We start from the raw sequence: 25,479 nt of genomic DNA, 5'->3' as shown, positions 1-25,479 counted from the left end.
GGTCTCACTTGGTGGGACTGTTGGAGAAAGATTGTTGTGGCCTTATTGGAGGAGGTGTGTCACTGGTGGTGAGCTTTGAGGCTTCAAAACCCATCACTCTGCTCTCTCTCTCTCTGTCTCTGTCTCTCTCCCTCTCCCTCTCCCTCTCCCTCTCCCTCTCCCTCTCCCTCTCCCTCTCCCTCTCCCTCTCCCTCTCCCTCTCCCTCTCCCTTCTACTTGCAGATAAGATGTAAACTACCAGCTACTGCTCTAGTGGTGTGTATATCTGACTGGTGCCATGTCCTCCAACATGATGATCATGGACCCACCCTCTGAACTCTAAGTTCCAATACACGTTTTTTTAAATAAGTTGCTTGATTATGGTGTCTCTTCACAGAATGAGAAAAGTAACTAAGATGCTACCTATAAAGAATTCCTTGTCTGCTTTATTACAAACAATTCCAGGATTTGGATAGCAGAGCATCGTAAAATATTTACTGAATTAAAGCCTTATATGGTTTCATAATAACTTTTTTTACTACTTCTTCTAAATATTTACTTTACTCTTCTTCTAATATTGATGAAGTCACTAAAATGCATTGCTTCTGTTCATTTGTTTGCTTCCTTGCTATTAGATGGGAACTAGGAAGTAATGTCATTAGTGATGTATTTCCAGCAGGCTGTTATTTGTGGGTGGAGTCTGTGGATGTTCCACCAAATGTCAGGGGACTCATGGGATACAATAAGTTTCCAAGATAACCAGAAAATTGAAATTACAGTTCTCAGAGAGGGAGGGTACTTTTCTTTCACTCTCACTGTGCAGACAAGCATGAAGTTACTGAACAATAAACGTGTGTTTTAGGCTACTTAAATCAATATTCAATAAGAGCACATGATGTAAAGTAGAGGGAGCTTGTTTCCAGTTTTTCAGGGAACAGAAAATGATAACAAGGAACAAGGACTCCTAAGTAAAGGAAGGAATCACTATAATAACTAGGACTGACATTCTTAACATCTTTGTTTAAGAAAAGCTACTTTAATTTTACTTAATGTGCAATAGTTTAGAAAGTTGTAAATTAGTATAAGTGGGAAAGTTTATATTGATTGACAATTTGGTGGGATATAGAATCACCTTGGAGAAAAGACTCTAGACAAATCTGTAAGAGATTATGTAGATTAGGTTAATTAAGGTAGAGTAACCCACTCTTTTAAAAAAACAAACAACTTTTTATTGATTCCTTGTGGATTTTGCATCATGCATCCCGATACCATTCATCTCCCCATCCCTTCATATCTGCCCTCTGCCCTTACAACTTCCCCTCAAAAATAAGATAAAATTTAAAGAAAAATAAATAAATAACAAAAAAGAAAGAAAAGTCTCAGTACGAAGCTGTAGTGTGACACAGTGAGTCACACAGTATACCCTTAGTCCACACAACTTTCCTTGTAAGTGTTCATTGCAATGAGTCATTGGTCTGGTTTGAGGCCTCTGGCTTCTGCTATAGCCTCTTACTGGGCCCTCACTGGGACTCCTCTTGAATATGCTGTTGTTGTCTTGTGTTTTGGAGATTCTGCAGCTTTAGATCTGCAGGTCCAGTCCCTGTGCCTTCTCATGCTCCAGCAGGTCACAGATGAGGGGATGCTGGGGTAGGCCAACACCTAGCCCTGGCTCTGGGTCTGAGTGGTAGCTGGGTTGGTCAGTCTGCCCGTTCTCCCTCATCATCATCACCAGGGCCAGCTCTCTTACACTGCCTGGATAGCTAACATACAGCAGCAGGGAGAAAGGCGGGGCCAGTTCCCCTGCTCTCTCTTACTAGGGGAGGCATGATTCCATGTGATAGGGTAACATACTAAAAACAAAGGGAAGAAAGACAGCTGAGCACAATCATCCATTTCATTCTCTCTACTTCCTGATCATAGACTCACATGTGGCCAACTGCCTGAGTATTCTGAGGCCATGACCTTCCTACTGTGATGATGGACTATATCCTGGAATTGCTAGCCAAAATAATCCCTTTCTTCTTTTTTATTATATAGTTTTGAAGTTTCTGATATTATAGTGCAATTAAAATAATTTCTCCCCATACCTTTCCTCCCTCCACCCTATCCCGTGTATCACTTTCATACAAGCTCTTTTTCAAATTCATGGCCTCTTTTTTCACTTATTGAGTTGCTGAGTGTGTGTGTGTGTGTGTGTGTGTGTGTGTGTGTGTGTGTGTGTTCCTAAATACATAAATATAGTCCCTATAATGCTACCTGGATATATGTGTTTTCAGGGTATTGGATAACCAGTTGGTGTGTTTTTCCCTGAGAAAGACCTTCTCCTAATTCTCCTACTCTCAACATTTCTTAGTTGCCTTAAGATCTTTTTCTAAGGTTAAGGCCTCCTGGACTTTCCCCATTCCACACTAGCATGTCTATTAGTATAGTCCTTGTTCAAATTATATTTAGATAGCCACATGGTTGAGACTTCATTGGTGTAAATTTTTTTAACAGTTTAAGACAAAATCAGACAGCAAATTTCCCATTGCTCTGCTTATTAGAATTGTTCTACTCCCTCCTCCATAATGAAATGCCCAGTTATTAAAAAAATGTAAAAAGGTAAAGGAAAATGTTATTTTGTATCTGAGTTATTGTGTAGTGTAAGATGTATACAACAGAGCACAATGCCTTCAAATTTGAGCACTAATTGTAGCATATATATTTATTTTTTTTAAATAAAAAGAGCCTGTATCTGTTTATAAAGGATTGGTGGTATACCTCCAAAGAAATCATTCAAATGCTGGGCAATGGTGTCGCATCCCTTTAATCCCAGCACTTGAGAGGCAAGACAGTCAGGACTACACAGAGAAACCCTGTCTAGAAAATCCAGAAAATAAACAAACAAACAAACAACAGAAAAGAAGAAAAAAAAAGAAAAAAATATAAACACCCAGAAGATCCATGAAAGGATGTGCAGTATATACAGTATCTTGGGTAAATATTAACAAAAAACAAAACCACAAGCAGCTGTGACCTCATGACTGTTATAATGTCCATAACCAAAAAGATGAAAGCTCACATCTGCTACTGACACATGCATGCACATCTCTTGGGGCATAAGAAATATTTGCCAGCAAATGCTTTCTGATAAGACCACATAGATATTTCACAACAATGCTATGTAACTAATCTTTTCCATACTTGTTTACAAACCATGATGTATCTAGAAAAACTTGACTTCAAACTAATGAATTCACATTTTGTATAAATTCTGTTGGATTATGGTAGCAAAATGAAAATCCAAATATACTGGTGAAGAAGTTCAACAAATTTTGAAAACAACAAGAAAGCTCTTTAGAAAACAAAACAAAAAAATTATCATATGAGCCAAATTTCCTACCGTTGCATGTGTGCCAAAAAATTGAAATTGGTATGTCAAATAGAAGTTTACACTCAATCCTCATGGTGGAATTTTTCCCAATTACCATGATCTAAAAGCAACCTAAGTATTCAACTGGTAAATGTGTAATGTGGTAATTACAAATTTACAAAAACACTTGGTAACAAGTGTTTCTAGGCGTGAACAACACTGTGTCAGTGAAAAACAATAACAAATCATAGGGAGATGATAGATGATAGACAGATAAATAGATAATAGATGATAGGCAGATAGATAATATGTAGCATTTTTCAAAATTCAACTTTAAGCCGGGCGTTGGTGGCGCACGCCTTTAATCCCAGCACTCGGGAGGCAGAGCCAGGTGGATCTCTGTGAGTTCGAGGCCAGCCTGGGCTACCAAGTGAGTTCCAGGAAAAGGCGCAAAGCTACACAGAGAAACTCTGTCTCGAAAAACCAAAAAAAAAAAAAAAAAAAAAAAAAAAAAAAAAAAAAAAAAAAAAAAAAAAAATTCAACTTTAAAGCTTTCTTGAGAAAATTCTTTTTAAATGTTTAAGTTAGTGTAATTTTTACATCATTTGGATGCGTCTTTCAAAACGCTGTTTGAATACTGGAGCCCCTGAGAGTCTATTGGTTTTTGTGTAAAGGAGTCAATGTATTGACTACAAAGAAGTAATTGATGCTGGTGTTCTAATAGACCCATTAAACTAATGTAGTCATCCTGACACAAATAATTTAACCTTTTTCACTCAGAGTAAAACCCTAACTGGATGCATACGTCTTCCATGATTGAATTTATCATCAATATGAAATGGACAATTCCTTCATTTGCACTGATTGTGCTGCACTGCTTTTCATTCAGTGGAAGAAGAGAGGTAAAGACAAAACACTCCATATCACTTCTTTGAAAGACTGTCACGGAGCCCCGTGGATTTTTTCTAAAACTTCCACAGGCAATCCCTCTGTTAAAAATTATTCTCTGAGATATGGGGAGATAAGTCTTTAAATACAGTCTTTTCTCATCAAATAAAGGATGATCTGAATGTTTACATTTTTGATAACAATTATATTTTGGGAAATTTTACCATTTTTATACAAAGCACTTTAATTTTATCAGGTACGTTAACCACCAACTTATTACAATGAGAATGTGATTTCATGGAAAGAGTAAAATCAGTGGCCAAATGAGAAAAGCCAAATGGAAAGTTATTCATTATGCTGTCCATCTTAAACACTCCACTATGAACAATTCGTTATTATACGAAGTCAATACGTAAATGATAGAATTACTTATTCTGAAGTTCCAGAATTAATCTCTGTTCTCAAGTCAACACAGAGCTAAGTACAAACAACACCAGCTGACTACAGTTCCAGGTTTTACTACTGACTTTTTGCCACTCTTAGAGGCACTGACATTTTAAAAATCTCTATAGTGTCTAACTTTACTTGTGAATTCAGTGGTGAATTTTTCAAAGTTAGTAAGTTTCCTTTCTTTTCTTCTTTTCTTTCTTTCTTTTTTTCTTTCCTTCTTTCTTTCTTTTAACAAATGAAGTCAATGGAACATGAGCAGAAAATACTATAAAATAGCCACAGAGAAAGTTGTCTGATCTCATCCATATGTAAATGCTATAACGACTTCTCTGAAATAAATGCCAAGGTGAGCAACAAAGGCATCTAGGGAAAGCACCTAAATACTGTAGGATGATGACAGAAATAAATGGCCATTTTGAATTCCAAAAGGAGATATAAGAATTTATATAAGCCTGGATTCAAGGAAGTGTGAATAATCCAATTGGCTTGGATTTCATCCTCCCAGAGCCACTAACCTGCTCTGAATTCATGTCCCCACTTTTTTATGTAGGGATGTATTTATTATGTGTTTCATTCACCCTAAAGCTGGCCAAAGTGGGAACTCCCTTAAGATCACTAGATTTTGCAGGAAGATTTTTCTTGGCAGAGGTATATAGCAAGAAGAAAAATGGGTTAATAATTCTTACTCTATCTGTGGTTTAGGAAGAGAAGCTTGTCAGTATATCATTGTTTATATGACAAGATATTTCCTGTCTGTCTTTGCAAATAAAAGTGTAGCACACAAAAGACTTTAGCGTCAGCTGTATCTTAAAATAGAAAGCAAAATTTCCTTGTCGGTATACTTCCTAACATGTTATCCTCTTTCTTTGGTATGTTTTTGGAAATGCATTATATCGACATTTTAAAATTTTATTAGATAATATTTATTGCTACAACTCCAGTTAATACACAGCATAATATTTTTATTCTTCTGTTTGTCACTTTTCAATGATCTTGTTTTTGAATAACAATGGCATAGATACCATGAGGTTTGCTAATATAAGTAGTGTAGGTATCCTATTTTCATATTATTGTATTTTTGTAATAAATGTTGACTATAAACAGGAACTTGGGGCTTGGATCACCGTTAGGATACAGTTGTGATTTGGACATAGTTTCTGACTTCAAGGGACTTAGTTTAAGAAGAGAAAAGGAAATCTAAACTAATATAAATGGCCCACTGTGAAATATTTTGTCTAATGTGTATAATGTCTAATGTTTGTAACTTTAAATACATAAATCACTCATGAATATGTCATTGGTAATAATGGCTTCATCCAAGGGGCATATTCTTTGCATAATGACTTACTACTATCATGTTAGCTCATTACATAGTATTGATTATCACTACAGAAATAACTTTGTCAGAATGGAGACAAAGATGTTTTCTCAAAAAAATGTCAGATATTATTATCTGAGAGTTTCTTTTTATATTTCTGGATATTCTTTTCTATTTGACATATCCCCGATCTTGGTAAATTTTATTAAATTGGCATTTGTTATCTACAAAATTAAATAAGATTTTCATAGATAACGTACCAGTTTTCTTTTCCCTAAATCATTGGGATTTTACTGTTGATCACATGTTCATAGATTAGCAATAAAATGTTTCTATGTGTAGTTATAGGTGATTATAAAATGCAGTGCATTATTTAAGTTAGATGAAAACATTGGACCTGCAGTGATGTAAGAGATTATGGTACTGGAGATGATGGAATGACTAAAATAAGAGTTTGGAATTTCCAGAGATGCAGGGATTGTCCAAGACACAAAAACCAGTCAATATAATCCACTATGTAAATAAACTGAAAGAATAAAAATATAATCATCTCATTAGATGCAGAAAAAGTTTTGGATAAAATCCAACAGCCTTCATGATAAAAGCATTGGAAAGATTACAGATAAAAGAGACAAACCTAAGCATAATAAAGACAATTTACAGTAAGCCTATAGCCAACATCAAATTAAATGAAGAGCAACTCAAAGCAATTCTACCAAAATCAGGAATAAGACTAGGGTTTCCACTTCCTCCATATCTATTCGATATAGTAGTTGAAGTTCTAGCTAGAGCAGTAAGAAAACTGAAAGAGATCAAGGGATACAAATATGAAAAGAAGATGTCAAAGTATCATCATTTGCAAATGATATACTAGTATTCATATGTGAACCCAAAAATCCCACTAGAGAATTCCTACAGCTGATAAACACCTTTTGTCAAGTGGTTGGATACAGGTTTAACTTAAAAAAATCAGTAGCCCTTCTATTTTCAAATGGCCAACAGGCCGAGAAAGAAACCAGGGAAGTAGCACCCTTCACAATAGCCACAAATAGTATAAAATATCTTGGGGTAATTCTAACCAAGCAAGTGAAAGAATTACATGACAAAAAACTTCAAGTCTTTGAAGAAAGAAATTGAAGAAGATATCAGAAGATGGGAAAATCACCCATGCTCATGGATTGGTGGGATTAACATAGTAAAAATGGGCATCCTACCAAAAGCAATCTACATATTTAATGAAATACCCATCAAAATTCTAACACAATCATTACAGACCTTGAAAGAATAACACTCAACTTCATAGTGAAAAAAAAAACCACTATAGCTAAAATAATACTGTATAATGAAAGAATAGTGTCTTTGATTTCAAGTTGTACTCCAGAGTTATAATAATAAAAACTTCATAGTATTGGCATAAAAACAGACAGGTTGATCAATGGAATTGACTAGAAGACCCAGACATAAATCTCTATACCTATAGACATGATTATTTTTATAAATAAACCAGAAATATATAATGGTAAAAAAAGAAAGTATCTTCAACAAATGGTGCTGGCATAACTGGATGTCAACATGCAGAAGAATGCAAATAGATCCATATCTATCACCTTGCACAAAACTAAAGTCCAAGACATAAAACCAGATACACTGAAGCTGACAGAAGAGGAAGTGGGGAACAGCCTTGAATGCACACAGGAGATGACTTAATGAACAGAACACTGTTCTGTTCAGGCACTAAGTGCAGGCACTAATATCAACAATCAATAAATGAGACCTCATGAAATTGAAAAGTTTTGTAAGCCAAAGGACACCATCAATAAGACAAAATGGCAGCCTACAGAATGAGAAAATATTTTCATCAACTCCACATCCAACAGAGGGCTAATAATCAATATATATAAAGAACTCAAGAAACCGTAGAAGGCTAATAACCAATATATATAAAGAACTCAAGAAACTAGACATAAAAGAAACAAATAATCTAATTAAAAATGAGGTCCAGATCTAAGCAGAGAATTTTCAATAAAAGAATCATAAGTGGCCGAGAAGCACTTAAAGAAATGTTCAACATCCTTAGCCATCTGAGAAATGCAAATCAAAACTACTTGGAAATTCCATTCTACACTTGTCAGAATGGTTAAGATAAAATGCACAAGAGACAGCTCATGCTGATGAGGATGTGGAACAAAGGGGACACTCCTCCATTGCACATGGGAGTGCATATTTATACAGCCACTGTGGAAATCAATACAGCAGTTCCTCAGAAAACTGGGAATCAATCTACTTTAAGAACCAGCTATACCACTCTTGGGCATATACCCAAAGGATGTTCCATCTTACTACAAGAACACTTGCTCAATTATGTTCATAGCAGCTTTATTCATAATAGCCAGAAATTGGAAACAATCTAGATGTCCCTCAAGTAGAAATAAGAATGGATAAAGAAAATGTGATACTTTTAAACAATGGATTAATACTCAGCTATTAAAAAATGACATCATAAAAGGCACAGGCAAATGGATGCAACTAGATAAAAATCATCCTGAGTGGCATAACCCAGACCCTGAAAAAAACATGGTGTGTACTGACTCATAAGTGGTTATTAGCTATAAAGTAAAGAATAACCATGCCACAAACCACAGCCCAAGAGAGGCTAAGTAACAAGGAGGGCTCATGGATCTCTCTGTTAAGAGAAAATAGAATTGATTTTGAGAGTGAACTGGGGGCTGGAGGGGATAGGAACAGGAGGGATCAGGTGGAGGTGAAAAGGATGGAAAGAAGAGAGTACTGGGTGAGACAACTGGAGTTGAGGGCATTTGGGAGAAGAGGTAGAAACCTAATGTAGAGGATATCTACTAAAGTGAGTCTGGAATCTACTTAAGTGACCATAGCAAAGTCACTTAGTTATGAAGGCAACTCCTATAAAGGAAAAACACTTAAGTGGGGTGGCTTAAATTTTCATAGGTTTAGTGTATTATCATCATGGTTCAATATGGTGGAGTGCAGGCAGACATGGTGTTGGAGAAGTAGCTGAGAGTCCTACCTCTTCACTTACAGGCAATAAGAAGTGATCTGAGTCACTAGGTGTGGCTTGAACATATATGAGACCTCAAAGCTCACCCCCACAGTAACACACTCCCTCCAACAAGGCCATATCTCCTACTAGTGCTACTCCTTATGGGGGCTATTTCCTTTCAAACCAAAACAATTCCAGAGAAACCAAGGACACCATGGCCTACAGAATCACCTAAGCAGGGGTCATGGAAGCTCAGAGACTGAAGCAGCAATCAGGGAGGCTATGTGGGTCTGAGCTAGGTTCTCTGCACGTACCTTATGATTGTATAGCTTTGTGTTCTTTTAGGACTCCTAACAGTGGCGGGGGGGGGGGGGGGTTGTCTCTGACTCTTTTGCCTGAGCTTGGGGCCTTTTTTCTCCTACTAGGATTCCTAGTCCAGCCCTGATAGGAGGCGTTTGTCCTCATGATATTTTGACTTATTCTAACTTGTTAGGCCATGTCTGGTTGATATCTTTGGGAGGCCTGCTCTTTTCTGAAGGGAAAAGGAGGAGTAGATCTGGGTGAGAGGGGACAAGGAGCATGGGACTGGGAGAGGTGGAGGGAGGAGAGGATGCGGTGGGGATGTAATGCATGAGAGAAGAATAAAAAAGGCAAGTTTGGTATTTCTGAGGAGTAGCAGTTGTTGATATTTATATTTGTTTAGTTTTCATACACTGTTCACCTTCACATCATTTTTTTACTGTATTTACAATTCAAATAAGAAACTAAATATCTTTGAAACTTATTAATTTCTTCCTGATATTTAAAAGGCATCACTTCAAAGCAGTAAAACTTGTATGAAAAATGCTCTTCCCATTTAATTCAGAGGAAACTCAGATATCTCCTTTTGTGACCAGGAATTGAACCAACCGGGGTTAGCAAATTGGTGCATCAACTGTGCAGTACATGTTAAATGAACAGTCTGCTTGATAAACACTATTCTTTTCATGCACAAATGGTAACATAAAGCCAATTTTTCACAACTATAAATAGTCCATTTTGTGAGAAATAATAGTGAGGTGATACTTTATTTGTGCTGAAATGTGATATTTTATTTATATGCTAACAAATAAAGTTTGCCTGGAGATCAGAGGTCTTAGTCAGCCATAAACAGAAGTTAGGCGGTGGTAGCACATGCCTTTAATCTGACCACATGGCAGGCAGAGTCTCTGTGTATTCAAGGACACAGCCAAGTGTGGTGACACACAACTTTAATCCCAGTATCAACCATAGAGACCTGGAGGTCTGTATAGACAGCAGTGACGAGGAAGCTTAGAGCCCATGAGAGGCTGAACAGGAAGGCAATAAAAGTGCAGGTTAGACAGGAAGAAGCTCTCTTGGGAAGCTACGGCAACATGGTGAGTTAAGGTTAGTTGGTGGCTATTGCTCTGATCTCTATGGCTTGCACCCCTGTATTTGGCTCTGTGTTTCTTATTTAATAAGACTGTTTAGAAATTTGTCTACATAATAGTACTGCTGTTAGTTGAAATTTTATTTTAAAATATAGCCAATACAAGGAATTTGTGGTTAGACCAAGCAAATGTTGGATTGAAAAAAGAGTCTTGTGTTTAATGAAGTATTGTGATCCAGCATTTTCATTTTTAAAGGTCTTCTTACATGTGAGATTATAACTTGTGTTTCATAATTTAAATCACTCAATGCCACTTGTGAATGTGCTGTCAGAAATAGCAGGTGTGCCCAATATATAACTTATGTTTGCATACAATTTTGCACTGTTATACTACCAAATGATTTAACCTCTTTAAACCTTAAATGGATTTCTAAAAGTAGAAACCCTAATTAAAGACCCAAAGCACAGAACAGATACCCATTCACACTGAATCGCATCTAAAATTAATGGAAAAGGAGGGAAATTAGTCACCAAGAGGATTGTAACTTATTTAAAGATTTGTAAAATAGTATAATTACCTCATTTCCAACATGAATTTTCAACTCTGTAAAATAGAACTGTAACATAGGAAAGTCAATCACTTTTCTAGGACATTTTTTGGCTTCTACTCTTATTGTAACCCCTTGTCACATTTGGGAACATTCCTTATATTACTGGGCTCTATAAAATTAAAATTAATATTTAAAAATGAGATAAGTGCATTTCTGTTACATATACTATATACCAATTTTTAAGGACTATTCTGCACTTCAAAATAATAACTAAAACAGTCATTGTTCAAAAATATATTGTATCCTGTAAGCCCAAATTGACTAAGTGGGTAGGTTGAGGGCAGTTTATGGGATACAGGGTTGGATGTGGAACCTTGTCAACCATCTGTAGTAGCTCACATGTGCAGTTTAGGGAAACTAACTTCTTGTGAGCATATGAAGTCAGTCATGCCATAGGCATGCCACCATCACATCATGTCTTTTGACAGTGTAAAATATTAAATTATATAGTTCACATCCAGAGGGATATTATATTTATTGATCACTATCATTTTTGTATGATAATTTTGCAGAAAGAACATATCTAAGCAACTCAGATTGAGCTGTAATAAAAGCCAAAAGGGATGTGACTTAACAGTGAAAGTAGAGTTGGGGAAATTGGACTTGTCTTATGGGTTTGTTGAAAAATCACAGATGCATGAACTTAATATTTGAGAGTAATTTATATCTAGACAGTGAGTATTATTTAGTCCATTGACAATACAAAATCTAGACATTTTAGTATGTTAGGTAGAGTGTTTCATTCCAAATCAATGAAAAGATCTTTGTTACACAGCTAAAATTGTTGCACACATCTAACTTGTGTGTCAGTCATTGGTCATTGAGGTGTGATTCCCTACACTATTGTGAGCTACAGAATTCTCATCTGGCTGGGCGGTGGTGGCACATGCCTTTAATCTCAGCACTCAGGATGCAGAGCCAGGCAGATCTCTGTGATTTCAAAGCCAGCCTGGTCTACAGAACGAGATCCAGGACAGGCATCAAAACTACACAGAGAAACCTTGTCTCTAAAAACAAAACAAAGCAAAACAAACAAAAAAATTATCATCTGAAGGTACTAAAGATCCCAGCCTGTCTAAAAAAAAAATTTAGAGTGGCAAGAAAGGGTGAGTAGCTATGGCTCATGGACAAAGTGTCTGCACCACAATCATTTGCTCAATAGTAAGGGACTGAGCACAGGCTCTAAGCAAGACACTGGGATTCAGAGCACGGAGTATGTGATTCCACTTTATGTCATTATTCCCCAGTATCAGGAAAGTTATAACTAACTCATTTCCTTCACTGTTGTTTATAACAAAGCAAAGCAGAAAAAAAAAAAAAAAAAACCAGGGTCTCACTGCACAGCTCTGGCTAATCTCAAACTTATGGCAATCCTCCTGCCTCAGGCTCTCAATTGCTAGCATTACAGATGAGTTATTCTACTTTGCTTTAGAAAAAAAATATTTAAGACTTTCTATGGAACTTGAACTCTTTTTTTCTCTCATTATGCTTGTTTTAATGGTTCTCAAAGTCATGTGACAGAATTTTGGTCAAGTTGTTCCCATTAAAAAGTACTGGCTTTGAAAACTAATAACTTAAAACTGCCACACACAAAAAAGATGGTCCACAAACATTATCCTCTCTTCCTGAAAGTTTTCTGATGCAGTTGAAAGGATCAAGTAGATGTCATAACAGGCTGTCAGTCTTCCTCAGAGATCAGGCCTCAGTTTCACTTTCCTGAGGCTTGAGGAAGCAGTTTCTGGGAGGGCCATGAACAAAAGACATAGTTCTTGCAGTAGCTCCCTTTCTGCACGTACTCTGACTGCTCAAGGTTCAGCCGGTTGTTTACTGTCTGGGACCCCTCACCAACTTAGAGCTATGTGCATGGGTCAATGTGAACTGTGAGGCCAGCCAGCCCCCATGGCAGCTCAAGGACAAAGCCTGGGACTTGTCCAGGCCTGCCCAAAAAAACGATAACTGTAACCCCCAACCAGTAAATTCAAAGGTTATACATCCTCACCCAATCATATGACGCAAAGGGTTGTACCACCCTGCTTGTGGTTTTTCCCTTTAAAAACTCCTCAATCTGGGAGCTCAGGGCCATCCTCCTGCATCCGCTGCGTTGGTCATGAACCAAGCCCAGGCTTGCTTGTTATCAATAAACCTCTGTGTGTTTTGCATCAGATATCAGCTCTGTAGTGGTTTTGCTCGGGGGTCTTGTGACATGGGCACAACAAAGTGCCATCATTAACCGGTCCTTTACTATTATACTTAGATGGCCAATTGAGACAAACAGTTCTGAGATACTCTTGCACCACCAATTAAGACTTGGGTGACAGGTGTTAGTGATAATATTTTTAGCCTTCTGAGCTTTCTGGACAGACCTGGTGACTTTACCAGTTCTAGCAGCCATCTTGTCCACAGGTTTGATGACACCCACAGCAACTGTCTTCCTCATGTTACAAACAGCAAAATGACCCAGTCGATTATGGTCAGAGAAGCCCTCAACACACATGGACTTGCCAGGGACGATATTAACAATGACTGCCTCACCAGATTTCAAGAATTGAGGGACATCTTTTAGCTTCTTACTAGAATGATGATTAATCTTTTCTTTAAACTCAGCAAACTTACATGCTATATGAGCTATGACCATCCAGTACAGGAGCATAGCCAGCACTAATGTGGCCTGGGTGGTTCAGGAAAATCACCTGAGCAGTGAAGCCAGCTGCTTCCATTGGCGGGTCATTTTTGTTGTCACCAGCAACGTTACCATGTCTAACATCTTTAATGGACACGTTCTTTACATGGAAGCCCATATTGTCCTCAAGAAGAGCTTCACTCAAGGCTTTATGGTGTGTTTCAACAGACTTTACTTCTGTTGTGACATTGACAGAGCAAAGTAGCCACCATGCCAGGTTTAAAACACCAGTCTCCACTCAGCCCACAGAGACAGTCCCAATACCAGCAACTCTGTAGACATCCTGGGGGGGGGCAGTTACAGAGGCTCGTCAGTTGGACAAGTTGGCGGCAAGATGCGATCCAAAGCTTCCAGCAATGTGGTCTCACTGGCACTGCCATCTTTGTGGGTGACTTTCCATCCCTTGAACCGAGGCATATTAGCACTTAGCTCCAGCGTATTGTCACCATTCCAAACAGAAATAGGCAAAATACTACTGTGTCACAGTTTTAGCCAATTTTCTTAATGTGGGTGCTGACTTCCTTAACAATTTCCTTGTATCTCTTCTGGCTGTAGGGTGGCTTGGTGGAATCCATTTTGTTGACACCAATAATTAGCTGTTTCATACCCAGAGTGTGACCCAGAAGGGCATGCTCATGGGTCTGCCCATTCTTGGAGATATCAGCTTCAAATTCACCAACACAAGCAGCAACAATCAGGATAGCACAGTCAGCTTGAGATTGCCTGTAGTCATGTTTTTTATAAAGTCTCTGAGTTCTAGGGCATTAATGATAGTGACATAGAATTTGCTGGTCTCAAATTTCTACAAGATGTCAATAGTGATACCACGCTCACACTCAGCTTTGTTCAGGACCCAGGCACACCTGAAGCAGCATCTGGGTAGTCTCCTTTCAAATTTTTCAATGGTTTGTCAGTTCTACCACATTTGTAGATCAGGTGGCTGGTTGTGGTGGACTTGCCCAAATCTACGTGTCCAATGATGACGATGTTGTTATGAGTCTTTTCCTTTTCCCTTTTTGGCTTTGAATTAGCAGTGGTTTCTACACCTGCATTCTGATGGCAAACGTTGTGAAAAAGCACTCTTTTCTAATTATTTACTGTGCTTGATCATTCTTGATCCTCACATAACCCTGTGATACTGGTATTATCGTTAACATCCCCATTTTGTAGATAACGTATGAAAACACAGAGATGAAATCACTCAACACACTGAGAAAATGGATGAAAGAATGAGTTTCATTCCAATGACAGTTGTTGAATCCCTGGCTCTAGTCGCCTAGCTTTGTTGTTTTAGTATCTGCTAAAATGTCAGTGTGGGTCCACAGCTGAAAATTCTGGCTAACTTGTTTAATGTTCGCTAGGAAAGAAAGCAATTGCTTTTCTACATTTTTAACACGTCTTCTCCATATTAATTGCTTGTTTCCCATCTCTTATCCCTCTTCTAGTGTCTGCCTCTGTACCTCCCCATCCTTTTATTTCATGTTGTTGACAGGTGTTCTCCACCACATGTCTAGTTTTCCTAATCGAATTGTCAAGAAACAGAAAGCAAGGTGCCACTTCATCATGTTCTCATGTGAAACCTCTGGAGGAAAAGTCCACTGCCGTATACATTCAGGTGCTGGCACAGTCCAGTGTCTCACCCAGTGCAGGGTTGTCCCTATGACCCTGCTGACTGTCAGCAAAGAGTTACACACTGTCTTCATTGTTCATTTCTCTACATTAAAAGTCAGATAGACAAAAATCTTACTTACTTAGAATTTTATCATTCTTTGAATCTCTGATTTTTCTCCCCCAACCTCTGGAACAAGATGTATGGCTCTCAGTGCTATCAAATTAGCATCTGCAAAATGCCTCTGTCTCAGTGTCAATGAAACCATTATGTATAACTCAGACATGGAATCTGATCACATTCCCAGCAATTAGGTAGAATGTGCAGAAAAGGGAAGGGATGACTGATCTTATCTTAAAATTTTGCTGACCACACAGGTAAAACATTAAGACAGGCATTAAACATACTGATCTTAGATGCTTATACATCACTCATGTTGAATTCTTCATATTTTAATTGTATTTTACAACAGTAAAGTTAGATAACTATATGATAATGTACACAAAAACATAAAGAAATACACATTTTTGTGAGTATGGTATGATGAGTACACTAGAAAAAGAGACAGAAAAATATGAATATGAAAAAGTTATAAAGGATCTAAATTAACATGGAATAAACAAAACTCAAAGACAGTCAGAATTTAAAAACGGGAGTTGGCAAACTGAACAACATTTTGGCTGTTCATTAGGAATGCACTGTTGACTTTGGAGAAAGGAACTTTTGTGAGGTTAGCAAGGGTAACAGCAGCTTGTAAGGGACCAAGTAGTGACAGGGAGAAGACTCAGGAAGTATTAAGTGATTTTATGAAATGATTAGTGGCACAAAGAAAGAGCTGTACGATCCAGGCTTTCTTTTTTGACTTATGTAAAACATCGAAAGAAAGAAGAAAAGATTGTTAGTTGACAAGAAAAGTCAAAGCCATATGCCAAATGACAGATTTTCTTGAAGAAATGTTGGCTTAGAAGAAAAGGCATTTGCTTAATCACATTATTCCATGAACGATGACAAAGAGCAAAAGATAAAGGTGGAGGGGGATGACATCTAAATTCTTTTGCCTGATTCTTTTTTCTTTTGTTGTATTTTTGTCCTCTTAAGTGAAGGCAATTCCTGGCAAACAATCTTCACAAAAACTTGGAATAATAGGTGGATGCTTTCATGACAGTGTGTTTGGGGGAGTTCACGGGTGAGAAAGAGGGAATACTCCATCACCTGGAAGTGATCTCTGCTAACATCACTCTTGTCTGTCTTCCAGACATTCATGTACTAGTCCTTCATCCCATCTGAGCCGGAGGTCATCTTTATGACACAAAAACAACCACTAAGACTTTCAATTCCATCTCAAAGGAATTTTTCAGGCCAGTGGAATAGAAATATTTTAGAATGTATTCATTCCAACCCTCTTTGGCAATCACTGAAGTGCCGAGAGCGGCAGATGCCAAAAATTCCAATTCAGAATTTTTAGTTTAATTTCTTCTTAACAGTATAAGTAAACAGGTTATCAGTGACAGTGACTAAGAGAAGCAGTGTAGTGAACAGCCAAAGCAGCAGAACATTCAAACATTTCTAAGCCCGTAAACAAGCATAGAAGTTATATTTAATGAAACCAGAACAGCAGAAAACACTTCTCAGTCAGTAATCCAGCTCCCAACACCTCACCATCTCTTTCTCTGTGCTAGTTTCTTTCACATTGTCTGAAGAAATTGCTCGATTTTTTTCACTTTTGTCTCAATTACTTCTCTAAATGTTTTATACTAAGAATGGTGTAAGGTTTATTGACATCGTGACTGCTTTTGCATTATATCTGGACATGTGGTTACATTTTAAAAGTGCATTTGAATGACCTATGCAAGATCGGTGTATTATAATTTATGAATTTCTATACCATGCAAAGAACCATTTAAGAGCAAAGACTACGAACAATGTGTAATTGATTTCCTTTTGCCAGGTTCAGTGGTAATATTTGATTCACAAAAGATGAAGAGAGCAGATCATTGTGTCCTCTATAATTTCTAATGCTATCATTGGTTGTTGGTGGACATGGAGCTTATCCGTGTTTGTCTGGGAAAAAATAATAGGGTATGACTGGAAACAAATTCTAAAGTTAGCTTTTCACCACTCACTAAAACTAAGAAACAAATAACTTCTGAAAATTCTTGCATGAATTCCATATAATAAGAAAGAAGCCTCAGTTCCATTCTAGTATTATTTTCAAGTTAAGTCAGTAATGATGTAATATTCAGGAAACAAAAGATTAAGTGTCAATGGAAGTTTTAGCATTTCTCAGGATGTCCAATCCTTTGACATTGCTACATAAGTTTGTCACGTACAAAGTTCATTCTTGAGAACTACATAATTCTGTTAGAAAAAGACAACACTACAAAAACAATGTGTCAGTGTTTTAAGTACAAAAATTTGGTTTTCTGTTGTTCTGAACTCAGCTTTCTGATGCTGCCTTCAGTGGCCTTATTATTTGGGCATTGACTGAAATCATGTGCAGTTTGCTAGCTGCATTTGCTGACTGATAGAATGGTCTTCTCTAGCAGCCTGCTGAACCTAAAGTGTGAGAATGCACTGAAAAAGATGTGAGTGCTGGTGATGTGAGGCGTATGTCTTCCCATCAACGCATCATCCAAGTTGAAAGCCTTTCAATGCAAGACATGAATATTAATACATTAAACTGGCTACATACATTTTTTCTTTTCATATTTTTTAAGCTAAAGTCAGATAAAATCCAAATGTTACTTTTTTGTGAAAGCAGCGTTTTATGTTGTTTTCAGGTCTACTTAGGGGATCCTGAGAACAAATGGGCCCAGATTTTAGTCCAATCTCTTTTCTGGTCCCTAAATCTATTTAACTTGACTAAGCTCTTCAAAAATAAACAGAAGCTCAGAGTTCCATTTTAGATGTTGATTCTCTTCCTTTTGCTAATGCATTTGGAATGTGATGTTTTTCTAATAAATAATTTTATATGAGCATGCATTCCACTCTGTGTTCTTAATCTTGGGGATGGTACTCCCTCAGTCACATGTAATCCCTCTATTTGTTATGTCATTAGTATCAGGTCTCTCTAAATTGGTGCATCTATCAGGGATCAAGGAAGAAATAGAACCCACTGAGTATTTTAAGCAGGAAGACATTTGATACAGAGAGTTAAGCACTTAGGGACCCATTATAAGTGCCGAAAGAGCTAACTGGTAGAAAGCATTGGGCCTCCTGGACCATCTCCATGAATAATACAGCACTGAGCAGCCTCTCAGAAGAGGGACTGCTACCAGGGTTATCCTGAAAGCAACCCACAGCCATACTTTGTACACATGTAAATTTGAAGAAAGGAAATGGGAATAAACTTGAAGAGAAGTACTCCACCACTCTATGGCTAGCCTGCAGTCATATCCAAGAACACCATGGAATCAGCAGTACCTCAGTATTCCTGCTAAATGCATCCAATCATCAAAACAAATGTTACATCAACAACCTGGAGGGGATTCTATGAAATCTTTATTGTTTTAACCCCTTCAATTAGAACAAAATAGAGGTTTAAAGTAGCTTTCCAGGCACCCATCGAATATTATAGAGTAACTCAACATCAATGTACATTAAGCCAATTAAATATATCAGTGGTCAAAATCTACAAATCTGGTCTTTGTCCATGATAGTAGCACTCATGAAACAGATAAAGCATAGTCATATCAGGTGATTAAATAGAAGTATTCTTTGTGGTCTTATATCTAATGGAAGAATGAAAATGTTGTCCATTTCATCTACATAAATCCAGAGAAGCAGCTCCTGCCAAATATTTCTGTTCATAGTTATACTGTCAAGCACTAATGCCTGGTCTTGGCTCTGTCACATTAATCATGCCATGTTGACTTGACACTGTACTGTCTTTCAAGTGATTGATATCACAGAACTGTACCCATTAAGCCACAGACAAAGAAGATGCAGACTGTTCCCTCCCAGGTTTTCAATCAAATGCAGATAATGACAGATTGTCTCAGAGAAAGGAGCTGAGGATCTTCCTTCAAAGCTAAGATAGAAAATGTTAGATCTGCGATGCAATTATCATTAGAGAAGCAGACATGTAAGGAGGGCTGTCAGGTATTTCTTATTAGGTATTTTTCTGAAAATAGTACCTGCAACATAAGAGCACAGAGAAATTGTTCATTTCAGGTCATGACCTGGAATCAGATTTAAACAGACAGTGGGAAATCCAGAAGTGGAGAGAAGAAAATATTAGCTCATTTCTTACAACTGTGTTAATCTAATGAACATTTATTGGCTCAACCGAAAACATAGGAGCATTTATTTTTCAATTTCTACTTTTATGAGAATAGATTTCCTATCTTTACTCTTTGTGTGTATTCTGAGTGCCTATATGGGGAAGCCCTGGTGTACTGATATTCTGATTTTATCCCAGATCTGATATTTTCACCAAGGAGTTATAGTTCATTTTACAGAAGACAAACCTCAACTTTATTACACTTGTTTATCATTACATTATAACAATTGCTTCTTGGTAAAAAGATGAACATCATACTAAACATATTCTATAGACCTAGCTACAACTATATATCTGTTGACAAAGCCTGGGACTTTATTAATTCTTTGAAAATTTCATACAAAGAATTTTGGTTATATTTATCCCTCCTCCCATTTCCTCCCCTATCCACTCCTCAGGTCTGTGTCTTATTTTTGAAAACTTGTAATATCCCCAAGCACTATAATCTAAGTGGTTGTTCTCTCAATATAGTATACTTCTCAGTATTGCCTTATACTAACGGTTCCAGGCACCCAAGAGTATGTGGAAACTCAGTTATGTACCAAGAGGATATCGATTAGGTGATCATGCCGGAAGATGTTCTGCTTGACTAGGAATACAAAACCAGGTTGTGTAACTCCTGTAAGAATTAATGACTTGAGCCGGGCAGTGGTGGCATACACCTTTAATCCTAGCATTTGGGAGGCTGAGCCAGGTGGATCTCTGTGAGTTCGAGGCCAGCCTGGTCTACAGAGTGAGATCCAGGACAGGCACCAAAAACTACACAGAGAAACCCTGTCTCGAAAAACAAAAACAAAAACAAAAAACAAAAAAAGAAAAGAAAAGAATTAATATCTTAACTCTCCAAGACATATGAGCCTATCCACTTGGGGACAACTGGCTGATCATTTGGATGAATTGTGCCATAGCATTATGCATCCTAAGTGTGATGATCCCCATTTACTATATATGATCTGGGCAAATTACTAACTATATTCCACTAATCAGAGAAGAACAGAGGCAAAAGTAAGGAAACTGAGTTTGACTTTGAAATGGGGTATCTTTGTGTCCTATATGCCCGAAGCTGGAAGAAAAACTGTTAGTATTTGTAGATAGAACAGTATCTGAAACAATGACTGAGACAAAGAGAATGTGAATTGAGCACAGAAACACAAATGTTACATTCCTGCTCTCTATTAATGTAAGAATAATACCATTCCTGACAGTGAACAGCCAGCCTCTACCAAAAGGTTTTAACTAAAGACATCTGCTTTCTGTTGTTTTCAGAATTATATGATGCCCATCCTAGAACACATTCTCACAAAGACCAGGAATTCAGATGCTGAACTCAAATGAGCAGTTACAGAAAATGTTTAGAGGATAGATTTCTTGGATTAAAAGAATGATATTAAGACGTCTGGAATGTCCAGTGTCTTTGAACAGTAACTCTGCTTTGAAAGCAAATGTTCTGATATTTGACATGAGAAATGAGGAAAGGAGAGGGAGAAGAAAAACAAAAGAGACAATATGAGGACAGAGGGAAGACCCCGTAAGAGTGAAGAAAGAAAAGATGGCAGAAGAGAAAGATTGGAAAGAGGGAAGGATAGACAAAGGAAGAGAGGGATTGGGGGAACATAGATAGCCATTCTTGTTGGAAAAGGGACCAAATTCTAGTGTTTCCACCTCACAAATATAAACAAGCATGTGTTCTTTTCTGTATTCTGAATGATTTACATCAAATGTAGAGAGTGGTGGCTACTGCATTGGACTGAATAGAAATGTTCAAAGACAGGGTAGGTGGTTTGTACTATTGTTTTTTTTCCTCTTTTAGTTCTTTCTTTTTTAAACTGAAAATGGATTTTTTCTTATAATATATTCTGATATGGTTTCCCTTTCCCCAACTCCTTTTAGATCCTCTTTCCCCATCCAACCAATTCCATACCCTACATTTCTCTCATTAGAATATAAACAGGCATCTAAAAACATAATAATTAAATTAAAACAGCCTAAATAGGAAAAAAACAACAAAATAACAAACAGAAAAAAATCATAAGAAAATGCACAAGACACACATACAGAGAATGAGACTCATAAATTTCCACCCCAAAAAAATCATAAAAACAAAATTGGAAATAATAATATATAAACAAAATATTTGTTAGGGAAAAAAACCTAACAATAATTCATAGTAATACTCAGTTCTTTACATGCAACTGTGTCTTCTTTCTCTCTCTCTCTCTCTCTTTCTTTCTTTCTTTCTTTCTTTCTTTCTTTCTTTCTTTTTTTTTTCATTTCCAGTCTATTTTAGAAAACGCTCCTGGTTCTTTCTGTGTGTATAAACAAATAAACAAAAGCTACCCAGACAAAGCATTGTGAGACCAAAAACCATTTAGTTTGTTTTGTGTTGGCCATCTACTGTTGGGCATGGGGTCTGCCCTTAAGTTTGGTTTGTATACCCAGTAAGACTCTGCTGGAGAAAACTAAGTTTTCCTTCGCAAGAAGTTGTCAGCTGGATGTAGCTTCTGAGTTAGGGGTGGGGCTTGTGTTCACTTCTCCTCTCAGCACTGGATCCCATTCTGCCCAGACCTTGCAGGATCCGTGTCTCGGACTCGGTGAATTCAAATGTGTGTCTGCACTGGTGCATTTAGAAGGGCCTGTTTTCTTGGTGTTCCCCATCCTCTCTGGCTGTTACACTCTTTCTACCTCCTGTTCCACAGAGTTCCCTGAGCCCTAAGGGGAGGAATTTGATGGTGACATCTCATTTACAACTCAGTGTCCCGAGGCCTCTCACTCTGCATTTTATCCAGTTGTGGGTCTCTATATGCGTTCCCTTCTGCTGCAGGAAGAAGCTTCTCTGATGATGGCTGATCTGTTCTTTTAAAAGGCTTATCCTGTATCCCAGCTTCTCTGGTTTTATTATAGAAATACAGTAATGTGTCTAACAAGTTTTTATACACACAGAAAGAACCAGGAGCGTTTTCAAAAATAGACTGGAAATGTAAACAAAAAAAAAAGAAAAAAAGAAAAAGGAAGACATACTCTCACGTAAAGAACTGAGTATTACTATGAATTGTACTCTTTCTATTAATGAATGTTTTCTGTCTTAATATCCAACAGAAGGGAAAATTTACTCTAGTTTGTCCTTGTCATTGCTACTACTTGGATGCCATTGTCAACAACTCTTAGTGTTTTGTCAACGCCTCTTACGTTTTGTTTCTTTCTTGGATTCTCCAACGGTTCTTCATTTGACAATGTTTTCAGACAATTTATTCTTCCTGTCACTTGTATCAGATTTCTTTCTGCTACATTTTTCTTCAGTTTGAATTTACAAAACAGTAACTTTTAGAGTTAAGAATACAATCAGATTTTCAGAGAGAGGTGTGGAAAACAAGAAAAGCAATCAGGCAATCATTCTGCCTGTCTGGTATAAAGCTGCTATTTCAAAACAGTCCCAAGCACATAAAGTATAGGGTAAATGTGTATATTAAGACAAGGAGTCAGGAAGTTACACAGCTAATAGGTGTATGCATAAATTACTGCATGATAAATAAACAAAATTTCCATACCTCACTAAACATTTTTGACATTAAGCATGTGGTTTTCACATACTAATAAACTGTATAAAAATCTGGATGCCAAATGGGTATTTTACAGTTTTCTTGACACAAGGTACCTGAAGCTAGTAAAGCACAGATCCAGAATACTGCCTCCCACTTTAGACAATAATACTAAAGAGTGGCAAGTCAGATTACCCACACTTTCCCCAAAGTGACTACAAACCTATCTTCATGGGAAATCCCATGATGGTTGGTAATTTTAGTGAAAGTGACAGTTACTTCCTCATGTGTTACAAAGGCATACATAGTACCTGACCCAGGAGAACAGTCAGCAGCAGAGTCCCCACACAACACACTGTGGAAGAGTCTAAATACGAGAACTTCCGACCCAACGAAGCTAGGTGAGGCCATTTTCTTAGTCAGAAATATAGTCACCAACTCAAAGGATGCAAGGCCTGAACTTGCAGACTTGATTTTCTAATTCAATCACATCAACTCTAATTTCTTTGTGGAACACAGTGTTCTAAGCTTCTTCTACTAATGGCTCGGCCTTTCCATTGGTGAGTACCTGTCGTGAGGTCTGTCAAGGTCCCATCAAAAGTCACCACATAAGAATATCACACTCAAAATTCTAAGGTATTTAGAGGCCCTATATCTGGTACCAGAGTCAAAGGCAATTACTGAAACAAAAGATGCTTTGAAAACCATATATATATAAAATCATAAACTCTTAAGTGCTCTGTATTAAGTAGTTCTCTCTCTCTCTCTCTCTCTGTCTCTCCCTCTCTCTCTCTTTCTCTCTCTCTCTCTCTCTCTCTCTCTCTGTCATCCTCTACTTCTGTATAAAAAGAGGGATTAAGAAACAGATAAGGAGAGAGATAGAGGAGAGAGAGAAGGATTCTATGCCCTATTTCACAACCACTTTGGTCGATCATGTGTGAATTCCCAGACTACTTACTGTATGGCCTACATGTCATTCTAGCATGCTCATCCTACCTGATTTATCATGCATCTTTATATACTGTTTTGAATTATTTTCTAGATTAATGTCACCTAGAAAAACCATATAAAAGGAACTAAAAAGTTTTACAGGTACACTGTTGTGCCAGGAGCCACCTCATTCATGTTGTGCCCACTCTCTCTCATCAAGATTTCACCGAGTGGCCAACATATTCCAGAGAGGATTGTGAAAGGACATTTTAGTATCTTAATACAATGATGACACCACAAAACAGTGTATCTTGGAGAAAGTGCCCTTCAATTTAGCAACACAACTACAATTAACTGTAGAATACAATTGCTGACTATTTTTTTTATTTTCCAAATTAAAGTGATAAAAGCAAACCCAATTATTTACCTCTGATTTCTTTCCTACCACAGATACAAATCTCCTGTTTTTTAAATGTTTGCATACATATACATATATATATATATATGATTTTATATGCCTATATGTATAATGCATGAATAAATTATAAATAGGTACACATGTCTTCTGTATATATAAAGGACAATATATTCGTGTCATGGTGGTGCTATACCAGTTTTCTAGGACAGCTGCAACACAGAAAAGCAAACTGGTAGTTTCACTAGGAAATTCATGACATCGGAGCTGTGTTGACTAAATAATCAAGGCCCTGGGAGCACTGGTCCAATTCTGAGATCCATACTTCTTGTCTAAGCCTGGCTGCATTCCTGGTGATTTCTGACATTCCCTGGCTCTAAACATGTATCTGTGTCCCACCCTTTATGGTCACTTGCCATTCAACTTAGTGCCTGTCCCCAATGCTCCACTTTAATAACTACAAATCTCATGTTGGATTAGAGGCCACTCTTATGACTTCATTGAGATGTTACTACTTCTATAAGAGGCTGTCTCTAAATAAGGTATATTTTGAGACACAAAAGAGTGCAGATTGGAGGAAGGGAAGACTTGAGTGATTGTATAAAGAACAGACTAAGACGAAGGATTCATCAGATGACTATGGTTGTGACTGGGGTTTTCCACTTCAATTTCAGAAAGGCTCCTGGCCAATATCACATCTAAGAGGAGCCCCTACAACATTCCATGCTTTCCATTCCAAAACAGTGTCTTGCTCTAATAGTCTAAATTTCCTAATTTTATCCACATGGTTTTGTCTATAGTATGAAGACAAATTAGTAAGTGGAAGACTGATCTGAAATCCATACTTTTGCTCAAAGGCTTTGCAGTTTGCCAAGAATTCCACACAGTAATTCAGAAATTTCAGATCAACACTGGAGTATTGCGTATCTCCTCATTCCTTGTTTATAAAGCTGTATTAGAAAGAACAACCCAGACTCAGTCCAGAAACGTGCAGTGTCTGGAATCACGAATTGAGTAGGCACA

General features: G+C 37.4%; 1 pseudogene; it reads right to left on the bottom strand.

Moving 5' to 3' along the window:
* Positions 1-1,558: 1,558 nt before the first annotated feature.
* LOC131905593 (elongation factor 1-alpha 1-like) lies at positions 1,559-15,387 on the bottom strand (annotated as a pseudogene).
* Positions 15,388-25,479: the final 10,092 nt, after the last annotated feature.

Source organism: Peromyscus eremicus, chromosome 3, assembly GCF_949786415.1.
Source record: "Peromyscus eremicus chromosome 3, PerEre_H2_v1, whole genome shotgun sequence".
NCBI classification, from domain to species: domain Eukaryota; kingdom Metazoa; phylum Chordata; class Mammalia; order Rodentia; family Cricetidae; genus Peromyscus; species Peromyscus eremicus.
The sequence above is the reverse complement of the archived record's forward strand: the minus strand, read 5'-3'. Positions and strand labels throughout refer to the sequence as shown.